At 56.3% G+C, this 18,542-nt stretch overlaps 2 long non-coding RNA genes across 3 annotated transcripts in view; one reads left to right on the top strand and one right to left on the bottom strand.

Annotated features, from left to right (window-relative positions):
* Positions 3,301-13,950, top strand: LOC106509564. 2 transcript variants are annotated; one of them, XR_001307218.2, is made up of 4 exons: positions 3,301-3,449; positions 6,719-6,930; positions 8,481-8,762; positions 12,298-13,950. It is a non-coding gene; the product is annotated as an uncharacterized LOC106509564 (long non-coding RNA). The 2 variants fall into 2 exon arrangements; XR_001307217.2 differs by lacking the exon at positions 12,298-13,950 and having other exon boundaries at positions 3,304-3,449; positions 8,481-10,031.
* Positions 6,762-18,542, bottom strand: part of LOC110259486 — a 122,950-nt gene continuing 111,169 nt past the window's right edge. The window contains exons 2-3 of the long non-coding RNA XR_002341918.1: positions 16,134-16,320; positions 6,762-6,836 (exon numbers count right to left, since the gene is read on the bottom strand). This is a non-coding gene — a long non-coding RNA (uncharacterized LOC110259486). The remainder of the gene's footprint in view (positions 6,837-16,133; positions 16,321-18,542) is intronic.

Below are 18,542 nucleotides of genomic sequence, written 5' to 3'. Positions count from 1 at the left end.
TCCAATCCCAGCAGTGCCCACATGCAACGGCGAATCAGCTCACAGGATTCGCACACGTTTGGAAATGGTTCCGGAATTTTGGCATCTGCAAGGGCTTTCCAGGGATGAAGACATGATGGGTGCCAAAAGTTTAATTAAAAATTTATGGGAGAAAAACTCAGACTTGAGAACATTATATCCAATCTCTCCAGCCTGGGTTTTTTTTCCCCCACCCATAGGGACAGGAGGGACATGATTCTGCTTTATGGGGAACCCCCAAGTCCTGGGCTGCACAGTGGCACTGGGGCTGCCTGCCAGGGGACTCCTTCTGCAATGGGACCGGGCCCCGGCACCTGGCCTAAAAGCTCAGCGTGGCCTGGCACCTGTCCTCAGGGTGGGTACCAGCCAAGACCAGCCACCCGAGAGGTCAGACATAAGGCTCAGTTGGCCAGGGGGTCACCTTGTGCAGTCTCCTGCCTGCCTGAGGGCCCCTGGCACCACCATGGGACTCGGGAGGTTCGCCTGTGACTCAGCATTCCAGAGCATGAGCCTAGAGCAAGAGCAGCTCTGCTTATTCAGGCCCTGCATCGCCCCTCAGTCTCTTCAGATGCTGGCGATGGCCCCCAGGGCAGTCCACACACTGGAGGAAGCAGTTCTCACAGACTCTCTCCAAGGCCTCAGGCTGCTTGTCCCTATGACAGGAGGGCCAGCCCCTACCCGCCTGGGGGTCCCTCTCAACTCCTCGCAATGCACACGCACGCACACACACACACACACACACACACACACACACACAACACACCCACACGCACAGCCTCCGCACTGGCAAAAGCAGCCTCCTGCCCCGTCTCCAACACCAGGGCGTGCCCTGTTTGCCCAGAAAGCACGGCTCTGCATCCGTCATCTCTGCTCATTGCTTGGGTGTGAGGGTGAAGCCAGGAACCTTCAGAGACAAAGGCCTGGCAGCCCCACCCAGTGGGGGCAGCATGCAGGCCAGCCCAGGGCGTGGTGTCCACGGGGAGGAGCAGGCCCAGGACTAGCTCCTTAGCCACAGGCAGCAGCACTGCCCACTTTCCAGGAGGGAGCACCCCTTCCAGGGACCCCAAAATTTGGCTCCTGGGCCCACCTTCCCCTCACCTAGCCTCAGAGGCTGCTGTGCCCTTCCATGTTGCCAGTGACCCTGGGATGCCCACAAGCAGGCCCTCATGTGCAGCTCGAGGAGCCCAGAAGGGAGGCTGGGGTCCCAGGAGGAAGAGGGGTTTGTCCAGACCCCCCACCAACCTAGCCCCACGCTTGATGGGAGAGAGAGCAGGGCCCTCCCAGAAACACATTTCAGTTATGGCGACATTTCTTTTGCATCTCAATTAAAGGAAGGGGGATTTGCAGGTGTCGGCTGCCTGGTCAGGCCACCCGCTCCATGCAAGTTGCTTCACCAGCTCCCCTAGGCCAGGAGGCTCAGGGGGAAGGATCCTGGGCCCAGCCCCTTGGTTGGAGGTGGGACATCTTGGGCTGTGACCCCATCCGAGCCCTAGTGACCTCTGGGTAAAAAGGGCAGGCTGGTTCCTGCCTCATCTAAGTCATGGGCACAGTGAGAGGTGAAGGCGCCGCCTCTCCAGTGGGGAAGGGCCTTGGCAGTGACCCCGCCTTGACCCGAGGGCACCTCACAGAGGCTTGGGAAGGGAGTGTGTGGGGGGTTGGATCTGACCTTTGGGAGAGGTCATCACTTAACACGTGGCTCAGCTACCTTCTCTCCGGCTCCAGGGACCCAGCCCCTTCTGCGCACCCGCCCAGCGCTGTGCCAGGCCTTCTGCACACGGCCCGTCCTCATGACAACGCTAGAAAAGACAGATCCTTCCCAGGAGCAGAGGAGGAAACTCAGGCTCAGAGTGGGTCTCTGTTTGCTTCCGAACTGCCCTTAGGAACTCAATGGCTCATTCAGAAACCTGCCCGTGGTGCCAGTCAGGACGTGGCAGGGTGCTCTCAATGGTCACCCCATATTCCTGACCCCCGACCCCCCTACATGGGGGACAGCAGTGTCTCCTCAGACCCTGGGGGCGGGAGGGGCACGGGGCAGCTGAGGGAGGCTGACCCTCTGCAGCCACTGCCCTGAACCTGGGCTCTTCGGTGCCTGTGTCAGAAACCATGTGGTCTCAACCCTGCGGCCCACCCCGCTCCTCTCACGTGCTCCCCCCACTCTCCCCACCCCCACCTTCCCAAAGCCCTTCTCTGGCATCAGCGCCCATGCTCCAGAACCTTCTGTGGTTCTGTATTCTCACACGCTCAAGTCCAGGCAGGCCAGTCAACGAAGCCTTGGGAGTAAGGCAGCCACCTCCCCTCTCGAGACGTCTTTCCCGGGGCTCTCTCCTGGGCACATCCTGCCTCCCGCCCACATGGGAGTTGCCCACCCAACCCCTGGCCTGGCCAGTCTCCAGGTCCTCGACTGCAAACATGTGCAGACCCGAGGCTGCTGCCCAGAGCTGGCAAGCGTGCCTGAGCATCAGGGGAGCTCAACAGCCAGGGGAGGCCCATGTGCTGGTCAGGCAGCCGCAGAGGGAGGGCTGGGTGTGGGAGGGGCTGGGGGTGCACAAGCCGGCCCCCGACCTGGGCAGAGGGCACCCCTAGCACCCCATTGCTGTGGCTCCCCACTGCTGTGGCTCCCTGCAGGACTCTGCACACACACACACACACACACACACACACACACACACACACACACACACACGGCCTCCACCCCGGGCAGGGTGGGGGGGTGGCCCCCCACCACGGTCACCTCCCTTGGCAACTCCCCCCAAGGGGAACCGCTGAGTCATCTGTCTCCCGCAGGGAGCACAGCCCTCCCGGTTCTGTACAAAGTCACACAAGCACAGCCAGCGCCACACAGCTCTTGCGCAACCTGGCACCGTCCTGCTGGCATTTCTCAGCTGCTGCACCCGCACCCAGGGCAGGGAGCCCCACGCATGCGCCCCGCACTTGGAGAACGGCAGCCAGGCACACCTGGGCCCCCGAGAGGCCTCTAGGGACCTCCGTGCGGCTGCTGAGTGCAGAGCGTCCTGGGGAATGAACACCGAAGTCACCCTGTCCCCGCCTGAGGCAGATGGGCCACTGCTCACACCACACACCTTCATCGGGCCGTCCCCCTGGAGGCAGGGCCACGGGGTGCTGGGCGGGGGTGGAGGGACCGCAGCTCCGCCACTGGCTCCAAGTGACCCTGGGAGAGTCCTTGTTCCTCTTTGGCCGCTGTTTCCTCAATACAAAGCAGAAGCCAGGCCTAGGCTGGTGATTTCCCAGCTCTGCTCCTGGAAGCCCTGCAGCCACACTTGGGGTCTAGCAGTGTCTCGGAGCTGGGACCGCTTGTGGCTGGTCCCTGGGCAAGCGTTTCCTCTGCACAAGACACAATTCCAGCCTCACCTGTTCCTCCCACTCAGACCCGGGCTTCCAAGAAGCTACGGAATGGGACGCCTGGGCCAAAGGTCAGTGGGTCCTCCACCCCCGGGCAGGTCAGGGCGGGGGAGGGAGGAGGGCCTGGGAGGGAGAAGCCAGCCAGGCAGCGTGTGGGTGCTGGCAGAGGCGCAAGGGGCCAGCTCCAACCACACAATAACAGGTCACCGCTTCAGCCAAATACCTGTCTGCTGGGCTGGCAGACAGAGGCCTCGGAGGCAGCTTCTGAAGTCACCAAAGCCTCAGGAATCTGGGGCCCAGGCGGACAGAGGCATCAGGTGTGGTTCGAGAAAAAGAGCAGGGGGAGAACCCCAGCCTTCCACCTCCAGGAGGCCTCCCCGGCCTCTCACCCCTTCCCCATCCAAGAGTCAGGCTGGATCCGTCAGGCAGGAAAACAGAGCCCAGAGCCCATGCCCTGTTAGGCATCACAGGGATGCAGTTACCAAGTTGGAGAAGCCGCAGAGACGAGCAGGAGAGCATGAGATGACACAGAGATCAGCAGCCTTGGCAAGAGAAGGCCACTGTCAACCCTAGGGCTGGAGGGAAAGCTAGAGCAGGTGCCTCCAGAGCCCAGCCACCAGGCCGTCCAGGGGAAGCTCGGGTCACACAGGGGCCTCCCCAGTGAAGGGAGCCAGGACCATGGGGACACGGGATGATGGGCAACAGTTAGAACCACAGGAGGAGGTGGTTCCTGTGAGAGAGAGAGGAGGAGAAATGCCTTTTCTCTGCCTTCTAGTCCCCCAGGCTCCTACCTCCCATGGACCAAACCTGGTCAGAACGAGTTGGCAAGGAAGCCTGGGAACTGTAGTTTGCAGGCAAACTATCCACGCCCAGGGAGGGATCAGACCTGGATCTGAGCAAATGAGGGCCAGAGAGACACCCCCAGGCTTCTACCTTGCGACCCCACCCCCGCCCCATGCTTCCAGATCCGGCCCACACTTCAGAGTTCAGCTGCAACCCTCTTCCCACCATGAGCCCTGGTGGCTGGTTCCGGCCCAGCCAGGTTCTCAGTCTTTCAGGCCACACTCCTCTGGCCCTGGTCCCCTGGCCCATGTGGGGTCCGGGCAGGAAGCCCTCTCTCAACTCTCCCCCATCCCAGGCAGCAGCTCAGCAGGCCTCTGTCACAGCTGAGCAAAGCTCCGCAGTGCCCTTCTGCCCTGAACTCCCCAAGTGCACTTATTTCTAAGAAAATCTCCCCCCCCCCCACACCCTCCGCAACGAAAATTCCCAGGACATTTCTTGGGGGAGTATCTGTCCCTACTGCACAAAGGGAACGTACCAAAGAAAGCCAGGCACACCCATGTGAAACTGCTCAAGCCCAGCCTGACCTCGGAGGGAGAGGGAGATGGGAGCACAGAGGTCTCACTGCTTCCAGAAGCCTCCGCATGCATTCCTAGGGCTCGAGACCCAGGAGGTTTGCAACAGAGGGAAGACATGAACTTCACCGCCTGTGATGGGATCTGACCCTTCCGGTACAAGGGCCCTACCCTGCCTGCCCCAAGCCCTGCCCCCTCCAGCCTGCAAGGGTCAGCAGCAGCTCCCTAATGGGCCGTGTTCTCCAGGGCCCTTCTCCCAACATATCCAAGCCCAAGAGGTCACTTCCCCTCCTGTGACCTCTCTGCTGTCTCTCGAGTAAGCCCCCACCACCAGAGCCAGAGCGATGAGCCACAGGAAGACGTGCAGAAACCACAGGAGACGCGCAGAAGCCAGTTCACACAGGCTCAGGGAACGCAGTGCCATCTCACTGGGAACTCGAGGTGCGCCACGGTGGAGAAACTGACACCGCGGAAATGGGCAAACCCTTCAGGTCAAAGTTCAGCCCCAACCATCTCCTTCCGGAAGCCCTGGTGGCTGGTTCCGGGCCAGCGTGGCTCTCAGTCTTTCTGGCCACACTCCTCTGGCCTTGGTCCCCTGGCCCCACAAGGGGTCGGGGCAAGAGACCCTCTCTCAACTGTCCCCTGTCCCAGAGACGTCCCAGCAGCTCAGGAGGCCTCTGTCACGGCCGAGCAAAGCCCCGTGGTTTTTTCCTTTCCTTCTCTTCCTGGAAAGCCTGGCTGTTAACTGCTTGCAAGCACGTCACTGGATGAGGCCTCTGACCTGCTGGGCGTGCGCTCCATCACCACCGGCAACCCCAGCCCCAGGCCCTGCCACCTCGGCTCTCCTACCCTCTCCCTCCAGCTGCTCCCCAAACCCACCAGGTCCTTCCAGGCCTCCTCTGCCAGAGCTCACACTGTCCCCCAGCTGCTCGAGGGGAGAGCACGTGGGCAGGCTTCTGTTCTGAGTTCAGATCCCGTCGTGTAACCCTGGGCAAGTGGATTCCCCTTCTCTGTCCCCTCACCGAGAAAAGGCAGGAGGCAGCACTGGGCTGTCAGGAGCAAAAAACAAGAGCTTGGGTGTTGCAAGCTCAGCACAGTGTGTGGTCCAGGGGTGTGCCCCAAACCGCTGTCACCCCCTGCTCTGCCAAGAGGAATGCTCCCAGGCTTCAAAGCTCAACCTCCCTGGCGAAGCCAGACCTGTGTGTCCAGCCTGACTCTCCTGTGCCCTCCCAGCAGCCCACTTCTGGGTGACTGTGGCTCTGTGACATAAGTGCAAAGCCCCCTGCAGCCTGGGGTTGGGGGGCCAGGTCCTCACTGTGTCCTCACCTCCAGGTCAGGGCAACAAGCACTCCCTCTCTTTCTGCGCCCCCTTCCGTGGGACAAGGCAGTTCCCTGCTCCTTCCTCACGGGCACCCGTCTAACAGGGGCAGGAAGAAGAGGCAGAAAGTGGGCAAGTGGCCTCATGTGAACTGAGGGTGAATCAGCCTCAGGGCTCACCTCCAGCTTCTGGCCTCTTTGCAAAGGTGAGGACAAATTCTGGAAGATGGCACACTCAGCAGCCCAGACTGGATGCCACTGGCTGGCCAGCTCTACTCTCTGTGGGAAAGACAGTGCCACACTCACTACCTGCCCTCGCCGGCCACACCCAGGGCACTGACCAAGCTGTGAGGCGCTCCTCTCACTGTGCCTTCCCAGGAGGTCAAGGCCAGGCTGGGAGGGAGAGGGATGCCCCCCCCCCAACTTTCTTGCGAAGAGCTCAGCGGATCCCCAGCAGAAGGTTATCAGATGCTATTACGCATCACTTTCTCGCTGGGGCCTTGATCAACTGTCTGAGATGCCCGGGGCCTCAGTTTCCTGCTCTGCAGAGTGGGGGCAATAAGAGTACCTCCTCCTGAGTGGTTCTAAGCGATCAGGTGCTTCAGGCACACAAGGAGAGCTTAATAAGTTACTAAGCTACTGTAATTTATTACTCTCATTGTACACAGGAAGAAAGGGAGCTTTAAAAGGGGACCCACATAGACACAACTTGGAGCTTTTGTCCTGAGTCCATGCAGAATCGAAGCTGTAAAGTAACCCTTGTGACTGTGCGACAGCCTGGAGCCTCTGGAAGAGAACAGATGGAGAGAAAGCTCCAGCTCCTGTGCGCTGAGCAAGGACAGCAGAATGGGCATCACTGATGGTGACTGTTTGGAGCCAGGTGTTGTATATGCCATCACGAGTGTCCTTGTCGCCCTAAAGGTTCTGGATGGCCAGGCTCAGACCCCACTTCTAAAGCATAAATCACAGAATCCCAGGTTTACAAGGAACATGAATGCCCTTTCAGGTCTGCTCCAGAGACGGACACAGAGTCCCCTCAGCGCCTAGGCTAGGAAACCTCTTGAATACCTCCACTGATGGGGAACTCAGTATCTGCAGAGGCCACACATCCCACTGCAGATCCACCTGGGGAGGAGGCAATGGGAAATAAACAAAGGGGCCAGAGGAGGCTGGCCGCTGAAGGCTGATTCTGCCAGCCTCTCAGATGAGCCTGAGGTAGGTCCAGCCTCGAACCTCCGGGCCACTGCCCTCTGCCAGAGAAGTCCCATCTCTAGGAAGTAAGGGCATCTCTGGGTGCTGGGCTCGAGGGGGAAGATGTGGAAACAGGCCAGGGCACACACCAACGGGTTCCACACCCCCCAGGCCACAGGAAGGAGAAAGGGGTGGCCCCCAGGCCGGGCGCAGCAGCACCAGCCGCTGCCAGGAAGATCAAAACGCCCAGATAATGAGCCCAATTCTTCTCGCGGAGACACCAACTAATGAAGGGAACACAGGAAGGCCCCTGTCACAAGCCCAAACTGTTTATACAAGTGTTAAAAATACATTTCAAAAGAAAGCAGGGAAGCCCGAGGAAACCCTCTGCCGCCCTTGGAAAATGATTTCTGAAAGCCACGTTAATTTGTTTGCCGAAAGGTGTTTGAAGTCGCTTCGTGTACCCCTTGGGCAACTTTAATTCCCCCTCCTAATCCCCTATTAAACCTGATGCTCACTAGCACTGCCTGCTTAGGGGATTATGATGTTTATTCTTAATTATACAGATACATATTTGGGTCCATGTGTGTTCCTGTGTTTTTATGTAAATTCAAGAGGCACTGTCAGCCCCCCCGTCTCCAAGATGCCCCCAAACAGCCTCAGCGTCATTAAGGCCCGAGGAGGATTTAAAATGAAGTTTAAAGGGTCAGAAGAGGATAAATTTTTAAAACTCATTTTCAAAGCCTTGTAACCTTACAGTCAGAGATGAATGGGTTCATGGGAAAGTGTAAGAAGCTACACGGGTAGAGCTGAGCCCAGGAGGAGCGGGGTTGCGGAGTAGGGCACCTTTGCCAATGCCTGGCAGAGCGGGCGGGACCCCCAGACAACCCGCATCACTCATCACCAGCAGCAAGCCCCTGTTCTTAAACACCTACTATGTGCCAGCTTTTGTATTCGGCTCTTCACACACCATAGCTCATTAAACCCAGCCGCCCTCCAAGCGGGGTGCTAGTATGGTCCCCAGCTTTCAGATAAGGAAACTGAGGCACGGAAAATTCAGGTGACTTCCCTAAGATCCCTCTGAAGAAAAGGTAGAGGAAAAAAATAACATTTGATGACGATGATAATGATATTAATTGAATGCTGGTAACGTGCCAGGCACAGTATCACCTGCATTATCTCATTTAATCCTCACCAAATGCCAGTGAGCTAAGTCCTGTTCTTAACTGTACCCTATAGATGATGAAACCAAGACTCCGAGAGACTCAAAAAAAATGCCGCCAAAGGTCATGGAACCAGTAAGGACCTGTGACTTGAACGCAGGTCAGTGAGACCTCAGAACCCCAGCCCTCCATCTCTTGTCTCTCACTCCACCAACCAACAGCGTGCTCCCTAGCCGCAGAGGACTTCAGGACAATGGCACAAGAGACGCGACAAGACAGCATGCCTCCCACTGGCCCTGGAGGCCTGGTCACCAAGGATCTGTCTAGGTTCGGGATTGTCAGGACCCCAGTAGCTGAGGTAATCTTGGAAGACTCCCTGGAGGAAGGGGCTACAAGGCAGGCTGGGGAAGAATAGGCTGAAGTGGGAGTGGATTGAAACAGGGTGCACAGCTGGGAAAGGCATAGGACACTCAGAAGCACTTGGCTGGAGACATCGGGAGGCAGATGGGCAGAAGGATTGGGAGAGAGGTCCGGTCTGGGGACAGACATCTGGGGGTCCCAGAACCGCAGGGATCCTTCCATCAAACCCACCCTCTGTGCAGTCCCTCCAGTGAGCAGGCGTGAAGAAAACATCCCTGCTCCCATTCAAGTCCAGCTCCTGCCTTTGATAACAGGTCCCCCCTCCTGAACCCTCCCAAAGACAGGGCTCCAGCCCACACCCCTTCTCCAGGGATCAGTAAACTTCTGCTCCCTCCTGCAGCATTTGCATCAGCACATAAATCTGTTGTATTATCTCCTATGTTTCAAAATCCCCTGCCTTGACCTCCACACCCCTCTCAAGGTGACACCCCATTACACTGCTTCCCAATTTGGCAAAACACCACGAGAGCCGTGGGGGAGCAGGCCCCCTGCCTCCTCTGGCCTCCCCAGGGGACTGGCTCGCCCCAGGTCACCTACGGCTCTGATGGTCAAAGCCCACCCTCAGCAGCCTGTTCCCGACTGGTGGAACCGTCCCTGTCACCCTCACTGGTGTCTCCCACATCTGTGACTGCCTGGTCCTCGGTCGCATCTCTGAGCCCACTGTTGTTCTCTATGGCCACCACCTCATCCAGCCGTGTGGCTCTCAAGGCCACGCCCATGATGCAAAATGTCCCTCTCTAGCCCCAGCCCTCCTCTCGGCACCACATGTACATGAGAGCAAACTTGATGTTGTCCTGTGCATCTAACAGGCTTCTCAAACTTAGCCAGTCCCAAGCTGCACTCCCGAATCCCACTCCCCAGCACCTGCCCCTCTGCTGCCCTTCCCTCATCTAGCAAATGGCTGGAGGGCTGAGGCAAAGAGCGATGCTAGCCCTCAGCTCGAGCAAGTGTGCACAGAATGCCAATCCATCTGAAATGCCTCTGCACTTCCTCCAACACACACCTGCAACCACCCACCCACATCTTCCACACCCACTGTGTCCTGCCAGCTACGCTGTCGCCAGTCTGCACCTGGACTCCCGCACCAGCCTAAGGGACCTCCCAGCTTCACCTTTGCTCCCTACAAACTATTGTCCATTCAGTGATTGAAGGGTGCTTTCTTTTCTTCTCTTTTTTCTTTTTTCTTTTTTTTTTTTTTTTTTTTTGGTTTTTTAGGGCCACACCCACAGCATATGGAGGTTCCCAGGCGAGGGGTCAAATCAGAGCTACAGCTGCCAGCCTACACCACAGCCACAGCAACTCAGGATCCCAACCGTGTCTGCGACCTACACCACAGCTCACAGCAACACCAGATCCTTAACCCACTAAGGCCTGGAATCAAACCTACATCCTCATGTATACTAGTCAGGTTCAATAGCACTGAGCCACAATGGGAACTCCCAAAGGGAGCTTTCCAAAACACCATTCCAGTCATGTCACCACCACCACCCCAGCCTCGCGTTGTACTTGGAATCGTATCCAAACTCCTAAATAGTGAAGATCCAGCCCCACGTGGTCTGAACTCTCTCTCACTCCGATCATCTCTTACCACGTTCTTCCAGATTCCGAAATCCAGCTGCATTGTCCATTCTGCATTTTCAACACACTGGTCCTGCTCAACCCCAGGGCCTTTGCACTTGCAGTTTCATGTGCTTGTCTTGCTTTCCCCTGAAGTTCTCACAGCCCATTCCTGGTCATACAGATCTCAGCTGAACCGTCACCTCTGTGGGGAAGCTGTCCTTGACCCCCCAGTTGAAAAGGGTTTTCCATCACATCACCCATTTTTAATGCTTTACAGTGCACCTGTCACACCTGACAGTTTTCTTATTCGTTTTTCCTTTGTGTGCTATCTGTGTCTCTCACCAGAGTGGGAGCCCCAGGAGCCGGAGATCCCATCAGTCAGGTGGACAGCTATGCCCCCAGCATCTGGCCCAGCACCTGGCTCAGCCCTGGTGCTCGGTCTCCGTGACATGAGCGACTGCATCGTCTCATCACCCACCCAACCGCCCCCAAAACCTTGGCCTTTCCCACATGGTCAAGATCAGTGTCCCAGGTGTGTCAGAGCTCAAGGGCAGGGTGAAGGGGAGTGGCCGTCACTGTGGCTGCCTTTCCCCCACCCCCAGCCTCAGCCACCCCTCCCAGCGCCCCCACTGCCTGGGCTGCGCTGGCCACACCTGCCCTGGCCTGGGGGTGAAACGCCAAGCAGACAGCCTTGTGCTCTGGAGCACCAGCTCCATAGGGAGGCAGCCAGGGCTCAAAGCCTGGCTCCCACTTATGGCCAGGGGACCTGAGCAAATCTCTCCACTTCTCTGAAGCCATTAAAAAAAAAAATCAGTGGTTGCCAGGGGATGGGGGTGGGAAGGATAAACAGGTGGAACACAGGAGAGCTGTAGGGCAGTGGAACAACTCTGTCTGGTACTATAATGGGAGCTACAGATCATTAGCCATGTGTCTATTCCTATACGAGCTACAATGACAAGCACGGACCCCGATATCAGCTATGGTCTCTGGGTGGTCATGATGTGACCACGCAGGTTAATCAGTTGTAACCAGTGTCCTCTGGTGGAGGACGCTTGTTACGGAGGAGGCTGTGCATGGGCGGGGGTTGGGGGGGCAGCCAGGGAGTAGATGCAACTCTCTGTGTCTTCTCCTCAATCCTGCCGTGAACTTCAAACCCCTCTATTAAAACAAAAGCTCTTACAAAGTTTAAAAATCATAAAAAACACAGTAGGGAGCCTAGAGTTCCTTTCTGATGAGTATCTGGCAAAATGTGACTCTGCTCCTTTAAGCCTTCCATCTACCAAGGAGCTAGACGCACCCCTGATGCTGCTGAGTTATTGTACCACAGTTAAAACATGAGGCTCCCCTCAATACCTGCAAAGTAAGTGCAGCCACACTGACAAACACGTCATCTGCTCAGCCCCTCACTGCCAGACAAAAAGTTAGGGACCGTGCTCTGCAGCCCTGTGACCCGACAAGCTGCCCCTGGGCCCCAGGAAAACGGTGTAGAAGAATCCACGAGGTATGCAATGGTCCTCAGGGTTACACCCAGATGTCTTGGCCTGAACGCCCTTCCCGGTAGCCCACGCCATCCGCACCAGTCCAGCCCATTCCCACGGTACTGCCCGCACAGGCACGTGCTCTTGTGACCACCCCACCCCACCCCCCACCTCTAAGCAGCCCCAGGAGGAAACAGGATGAGGAGGACTGGTCCGTCTTTGCAAACGGGGACGCTGAGACCCAAAGATATGCAGAACTCAGCATAGGAACACACAGGAAGGGAGGGACAAGAATTCTGGAAATCCAGTGGCCTGACTCCTAATCCCGTGTTCTTTAAAAAACAAAACAAAACAAAACAAAAACAGTAACAAAAAACAGACAAAAACACAGGGATGGACTCCTTATCATCAGTAGTCCTTTTATATCTCTCCTAGTACCAAGAGCACTTGGAAATCTTTGTTCTTTGCCTGGATGCTACAAAGCGCCATCTTTGCAGGTGTCCTCAATTCCATCTTACAGTCTGGGCTTCACCATAAGCCTCTCAGGTGGGCATCGGCCTTGCCATCTCATAGATTTTGAACTGAGGCCCAGCAAGGATTCTGCCTGGCTCAAGGTCACATGGACCATCAGAGGCAGGGGCCACAGCGCCTCCACCCCAGTGCTCCAGGCTCGCTACCCATCACCTCCCAGACCTAAATGAAACCCTCACTCCAGATCCCTGCAGAGTCACAGCTCTGTGCCAATGACCTGCTCCTGGAGGTGCCACTCTGTCCCCTGACCCTCTGCTGCCCATCTTGCTGACTTCAGTGCCCTGTCTTTTTTTTGGCCGCAGTATGCAACAGCTTGATGTGGGATCCTAGTTTCCCAACCAGTGGTCAAACCCAGGCTGCAGTGGTGAAAGCGCCAAGTCCCAACCACTAGACCGCTAGGGAACTCCCTCGGTCCACTGTCTTTGAGGTACCAGAGTCTATATCCCTTGACAATGGAGCCTCTGCAATGTGAGTACCTGAAATAACACCCTCCACCTCTGCCCCAGCACAGCTGATGACGCCTCCCACCTAGCGGGGGCGCCAACCACAAAACAGAGTCCTGAGAATGGAGCAGACGGACACGAGCAAGCAGCCGACAGAGGAGATGCACAGACCTGAGAGTCTGGGGCAGGCCTCGGCATCATCCACCCACCCATCATCTGTCCACAGCGGCCAACACCTCCACCTGCTTGTTTCTGCAGAGGCACGTCCAGCTCGGAGGCGTCAGCAAGCCCATCCTTTATGCCAGGCACTTAAGCCTGGGCAGCACAGGCAGATAACCCCCATTCCCAGGAATGCCTGGGGTCAGTGGTCAAGGGCGAGCAGTGGGGAAATTGTCCCCCGTCTCTGGAGGGTCTGGTAGACCAGCTTCAACATCGCAGTAAATATGCAGACAACAGTCCAAGGACCATGGTCCAGGTATGGCCGTGGGGGAACTCGACGGAGAAGCAAGACTTGAGCTGACACTGAAGGGATGGGACACAGTCCGGGGTTGAGCATCTGCAAATGTTTGGAAGGTGCAAACACCCAGGAAGGACAGAAGTATTGCCTCGCCGCCCCGAACCACCTGTTCTGAGGCATCAGGCAAATCTCTGAGCCTAATTCACTTCTCGTGTTGAGATGAACATCTCACGGCGGATGGAGGCGAGCTGGACATCGGACCCACTCTGGATGCATGGAGGGGACTCAGAACACCACCCTTGGAGGACTTGCATGGACGGGGCCAATAAATAGACCCCCAAGGGCAGTGTCTCCACGTCATCCTAGACGCCGGGCTTCTAGGGAGCATGGGAGGAAGTGTGCAGCACACATCACAGCACAGGGGACCCTCCCCACCGCAGAATCTTCCCGGAGAGAGGCCAGCCCGACAGGCCCCCCAGAATCCCCGAGCTCTTCATACAGACGGAAAAGGCCAGGCCCAGAGAGGGTCTGGGAGTTGCCCTGGTCACACACCAGGCGTGTGAGAATCAGAAATACACCTTGTCAGAGTTCCCGCTGTGGCACAGCGGAAATGAACCTGATGGGTGTCCATGAGGATGCAGGTTTGATCCCCAGCCTCGCTCCAGGGGTTAAGGCCCTGGGGTTGCTGTGGCTGTGGTATAGGCTGGCAGCTGCAGCTCTGATTCGACCCCTAGCCTGGGAACCTCTGTATGCTGCAGGAATGGCCCTAAAGAGCCAAAAAAAAAAAAAAAATACTCTGTCTCTCCTGATGTGCGGGGCAGCCCCTGCCCCAACAGCAAGTCCTCTGCCCACTTCAGTTTGTCCCAGGGCCCCCGCCCAAGCTGTTCAGCCTATGACTTAACAGCTGACGAGCAGCCCCCAAGTGTTTGTGACAAGAGCCCTTTACACCAAAGCTTTGCTAATGAAGCAAAGGGTCCTCACTCCCCTCCAGGACGTCGTGGTCTCCCAGGGCTGATGCCCAGAGAAAGGACAGGAAAATGGATAAAAAAAAAATTACATCATAACGTCTGGTTCACACAGAGTTTTCTCAACCGCGGAGACCCACTGGGAAAAGTCGAGGCAAGATGACCAAAGATTTGGTGGGTCTTTTAAAGTTTTGCTTGGTTGAAATGTTTGCTCTTATTTTACAGACGTCTTTGTCGCAGATAAAATTGTTCTCTAATTTGGTCATACATTTGGATTCCATTATTTTCGGAATATATTCCAGACATCTCAAATTCAACACATGTCATCGACCCCATTTAGACCTAAAGACTTGTAACCAAACAGTGACTTCAACACCGACTTGGAAGACTGTGCTGGAGTCACTCAAAGTTTTAAAACGCTGCCCCATTTTTCTCATTTCCTATAATGAGATCGCTTCCCCCCCGCCCCATCCCGGCCCCACCGCTCCTTAAAATACGGCCGGTTCTTCAAGGGTCCGTGGAAAGTCAAACCGGCAAGGGAAGCAAATTTAAATATGAAAAATGGAAGAGTGAAATATGAAATCCTGATCCACCGAAACCCTTGCCGCAAAACGGAACATCGGCTTCACTGCAGGGGAGGGAAAAGGGTGAGGGCAGCGCGCGAAGCGGCGTGAGCGCAGGAAGGGGATTTGCTCTAAAGCCTGCATTGCTTTATCGCGCCTTTTCTGACACGGATTAGATGAGAGAGAATCCGCCAGGCCCGCTCAAGGCGTCCTGGGGACAGTTAGGGAGAAAAGACGATGCCTTCTCTCCTCCGATCCTCATCTCCGAGCTGGTCCCCCAATGCATTTGTTAAACAGCGTAAGCAGGTCGGAGGAGCGTGCCAGTGTTGAGATGCCCAGAATTCACAAGCAGGGGCACAGGGCCCTTGGGACAGGCCTGCGCGGCGGGGGAAGGGTCTCCGGGTCTGGGCTTGGGCGGTCATGTTTGGGGCTGGCCAACCCGGTCACATGATGCCTTCGCTGCATCCGTGTCATAAGCAAAACGGCAAGAATAAAATTAGAGGAGGGGATGAGAGAGGGATGGAGACCAGGGAGGACCTCTGCCTCTCACAAGCGACCTCCAGCCGCTCTGCTCTCCATGGGGAGGCGGTCCCCCAGCAAGCAGGCCCCTGCCCGAAGCCCAGCCACCTCCCCCTCCGCCATACGACACACAGCTGGGGTCTCAGCGGGGCCTGCTGCCCTCCGGAGCCCAGGAACAAACCTCACTGCTCACTTGGCCCCCTAGCCCTAAACTCGGCTCAGGCCTCACCTGGCAGGTCCTTTCCATTCCCAGCCACCAGCCTGCATGGGGGAACCAACAGGAGAGGGAGAGAGAGAGCTTCTGAGCCCCCCCACCTAAGGTCCATGATGCAGCACAGCCTCCCCACCCACCCTCCTGCACCTGGGGCATCTCTGGACAGAACAGCTCTGTCCAAGATGGGAAACCAGGTTTTGCTTCCAGAGGACGGCACCTCGTAGGGGCTCGTGGCCCCAAATTCCTTTTCCAAGGAGGGTGCTCGGTCCCAGGCCCCAGGGAAGAACACGGCCGTGGGTCTGCTTCCTTCCATGGGGGCTGGAGAATCCTGGTTGGAGTCTGCCATGTTCCCCCCAAAACAGAGGCAGGCAGACAAAGGAACACAAACGCGGCCACCTCTGAGAGAGGACAAGGTCAAGGGCCTCCTGGGAGATGTGCAGGAGAGAAAGGTGATGCCTTCGAAACGTCCACGAAAGGCCCATCTAGGCCCTGAATGGGGCTTCTTCAATATGTTCCAAACATGAGAAGGCACCCCCAACACCTCCCCAAAGCTGGCTGTAGGTTCACAGATGCACTCACCTGCCACGTCTTGGGCAAGTTCACCTTCTTGGGCCTTGATTCTCTCAGATGCACCTCGAGGATTTGTTTTCCACGCAACAGCTTCGCCAGCATGGCAAACCTGGATAGATTAGTACTGGCTGGCTGTCGAGAGCACTCTGCTGAGAAGAACCATGTTCTCGGTGCTCTTGAGTGATGTCTGCCTTGACTGTGGGAGGACAGAGAGGGAGAGAATTTACTTCTTCCCCTCTGATGCAGCACAGCCTCCCCACCCACCCTCCTCCACCTGGGGCATCTCTGGACAGAACAGCTCTGTCCAAGATGGGAAACCAGGTTTTGCTTCTAACCCAGAATCAGCCCACCCCATTTCACAGATGGGGAAACTGAGGCCCAGGGAAGAAGCTAAGCCCATGTAAGAAGGTTACATGTTAGAACAGAAGATCAAGAATTAAAAATTCTTAACAAGGAGTTCCTGTCATGGCTCAGTGGAAACAAATCTTGACTAACATCCATGAGGACACAGGTTTGATCCCTGGCCTGGCTCAGTGGGTTAAAGGCTCTCGCATTGCGTGAGCTGTGGTATAGGTCACAGACATTGGATCTGGCGTTGCTGCGGCTGTGATGTAGGCCAGCAGCTACAGCTCCGATGTGACCCCTAGCCTGGGAACCTCCATATGTAGTGGGTGCGGCCCTAAAAGGACCAAAAAAAAATTCTTCCCACTAGAAAACTAGACTTTGCCAACCAGTCTATTTCAATTCTCAGAGTTCCCTGGACTTGAATAATGTTACTTTTCAAAGCACCACTAACCCATTACCTTCGAGTGAGCCACACACACTGGTAAGCCCTGTGAGTGATGTAGCAGGCATGGGGACACTGAGGTCAAACAGGCGAGATGACACTCCCTCTTACAGAGAGCCAGTGACAAACCAGGATAAAACCCAGGTCAACCCACCTGCTAGGCACCTTCCTGTCAAGCTGATGTTTTTACCCATCCATACTGGGACAGTAGAGCCGCCAAAGGGCGATACACATCTGAGATGGGAGACTTGGGGGTGGGGGGCGTGCCCAGAGAGCATTAACCCTTCAACTCCCGGAAGGGTTTGTACAAAGTGACAGGTGATTTTTGGGCACCACTGAAAGCCCTTGATGTCACTAGTGAGCCTTGGAGGGAGAGCCAGCTGCCTGAGAAGACACCCTTACCATCAGAGCCCCCGGACCCTACTCCCCCAAAGCCTTTTCGGCCAGCTAATACCATTCATGTCTCTAGGAGGTAGCTAACAAAGCTCTCAGTACATACAGCAAACTGAAGTCACAAAAGAGACCAATTAGCTGGTTATTATTTACTTTGCCAAAGGATTGGGCTTTTTGACCCCCAGGGTTTTATCAAGAGCAAGAGCCCTTCTCCGAGCATTTGGGTCTAATCCCATTCACAAAGACTCTGACTACACCTGCCATTCAGAAGCACAAAGCCCCTCATGGGTCAGGACCTGACAACAACCCTGCATAAAGCACCAGATGAATGGCTCCTGATTGGTCTAAACACCAAACCTGCCCCCAGATGAGCTGGGCAATAAAGGGAGCACAACCACAGAAAGGATGCCAAGGAAGGAGGCCTGGGCTCTGAGACAATCTCCAAATGGCAGGCTGGGAAGGCTCTGGTCCTTGTGGAACCTCTGTGATCAAAACTCAGCCCCCAGGGGTGGATGGAGTTGCTACTGAGTGCCAGGCATGATGCCAGGTCCTGAGCGAGACAGGGAAGGAAACTGCCAAGTATCCTGCTCTCCTAGAGCTTATAATGTGGTGGGGGTCAAGACAGATCCCAAAGAGCCATGTCCCCGAATGCTTAACTGTCAGCGCAGTGAGGGACCCCAAAGAAAGGGAACTCTGGTCTAGAGAGCTCTTAATAAAAGCTCTGGAGCTGGCTTGAGGGTCAGGGAAGGCTTTGCCGGAAGTAACTGTGAGGTTGACATCTAAAGGATAAGTGAGAGTTAACCAGGCAAACATGGCTAAAGCAGAAAGTGGTCCAGGAAGAGGCCGGAGCATATGTCAGGGCCCTGGGGTAGGGGGGAAGATGGTGTGTTTGAGAAGCTGGGTGAGGTGGCCACCGTGGCTGGGGAGACGAGACCAAGGGGCAGTATGACAACAGACACGGGATTGCAGGGCACCCAAAGGAGTCTGGTTTTTACACAAAGAACAGTGGGACACCATTGGAGGGCTCCAGGAGGTGCGTGCAAAGGTCAGTCTGGTTTTGCAGAGATGGCTCTGAGTGCTGAGTGGAAGGAGAACTCAGGAGGGCCAGCGAAGAGGGCGGGGGCAGCTAGGATGCTGCCGCAGGTGTCCAGCAGGGAGGCAAAGGCAAAGGGACTCAGGTGGCCGCAGCGAGGATGGACGGAAGTGGAGGGATTTGAAAGGAAGAGTATATAACCCCA

The sequence above is a fragment of the Sus scrofa genome, chromosome 2, assembly GCF_000003025.6.
Source record: "Sus scrofa isolate TJ Tabasco breed Duroc chromosome 2, Sscrofa11.1, whole genome shotgun sequence".
In the NCBI taxonomy this organism is placed as follows: domain Eukaryota; kingdom Metazoa; phylum Chordata; class Mammalia; order Artiodactyla; family Suidae; genus Sus; species Sus scrofa.
This window is presented reverse-complemented; position numbering and strand designations above follow the sequence as displayed.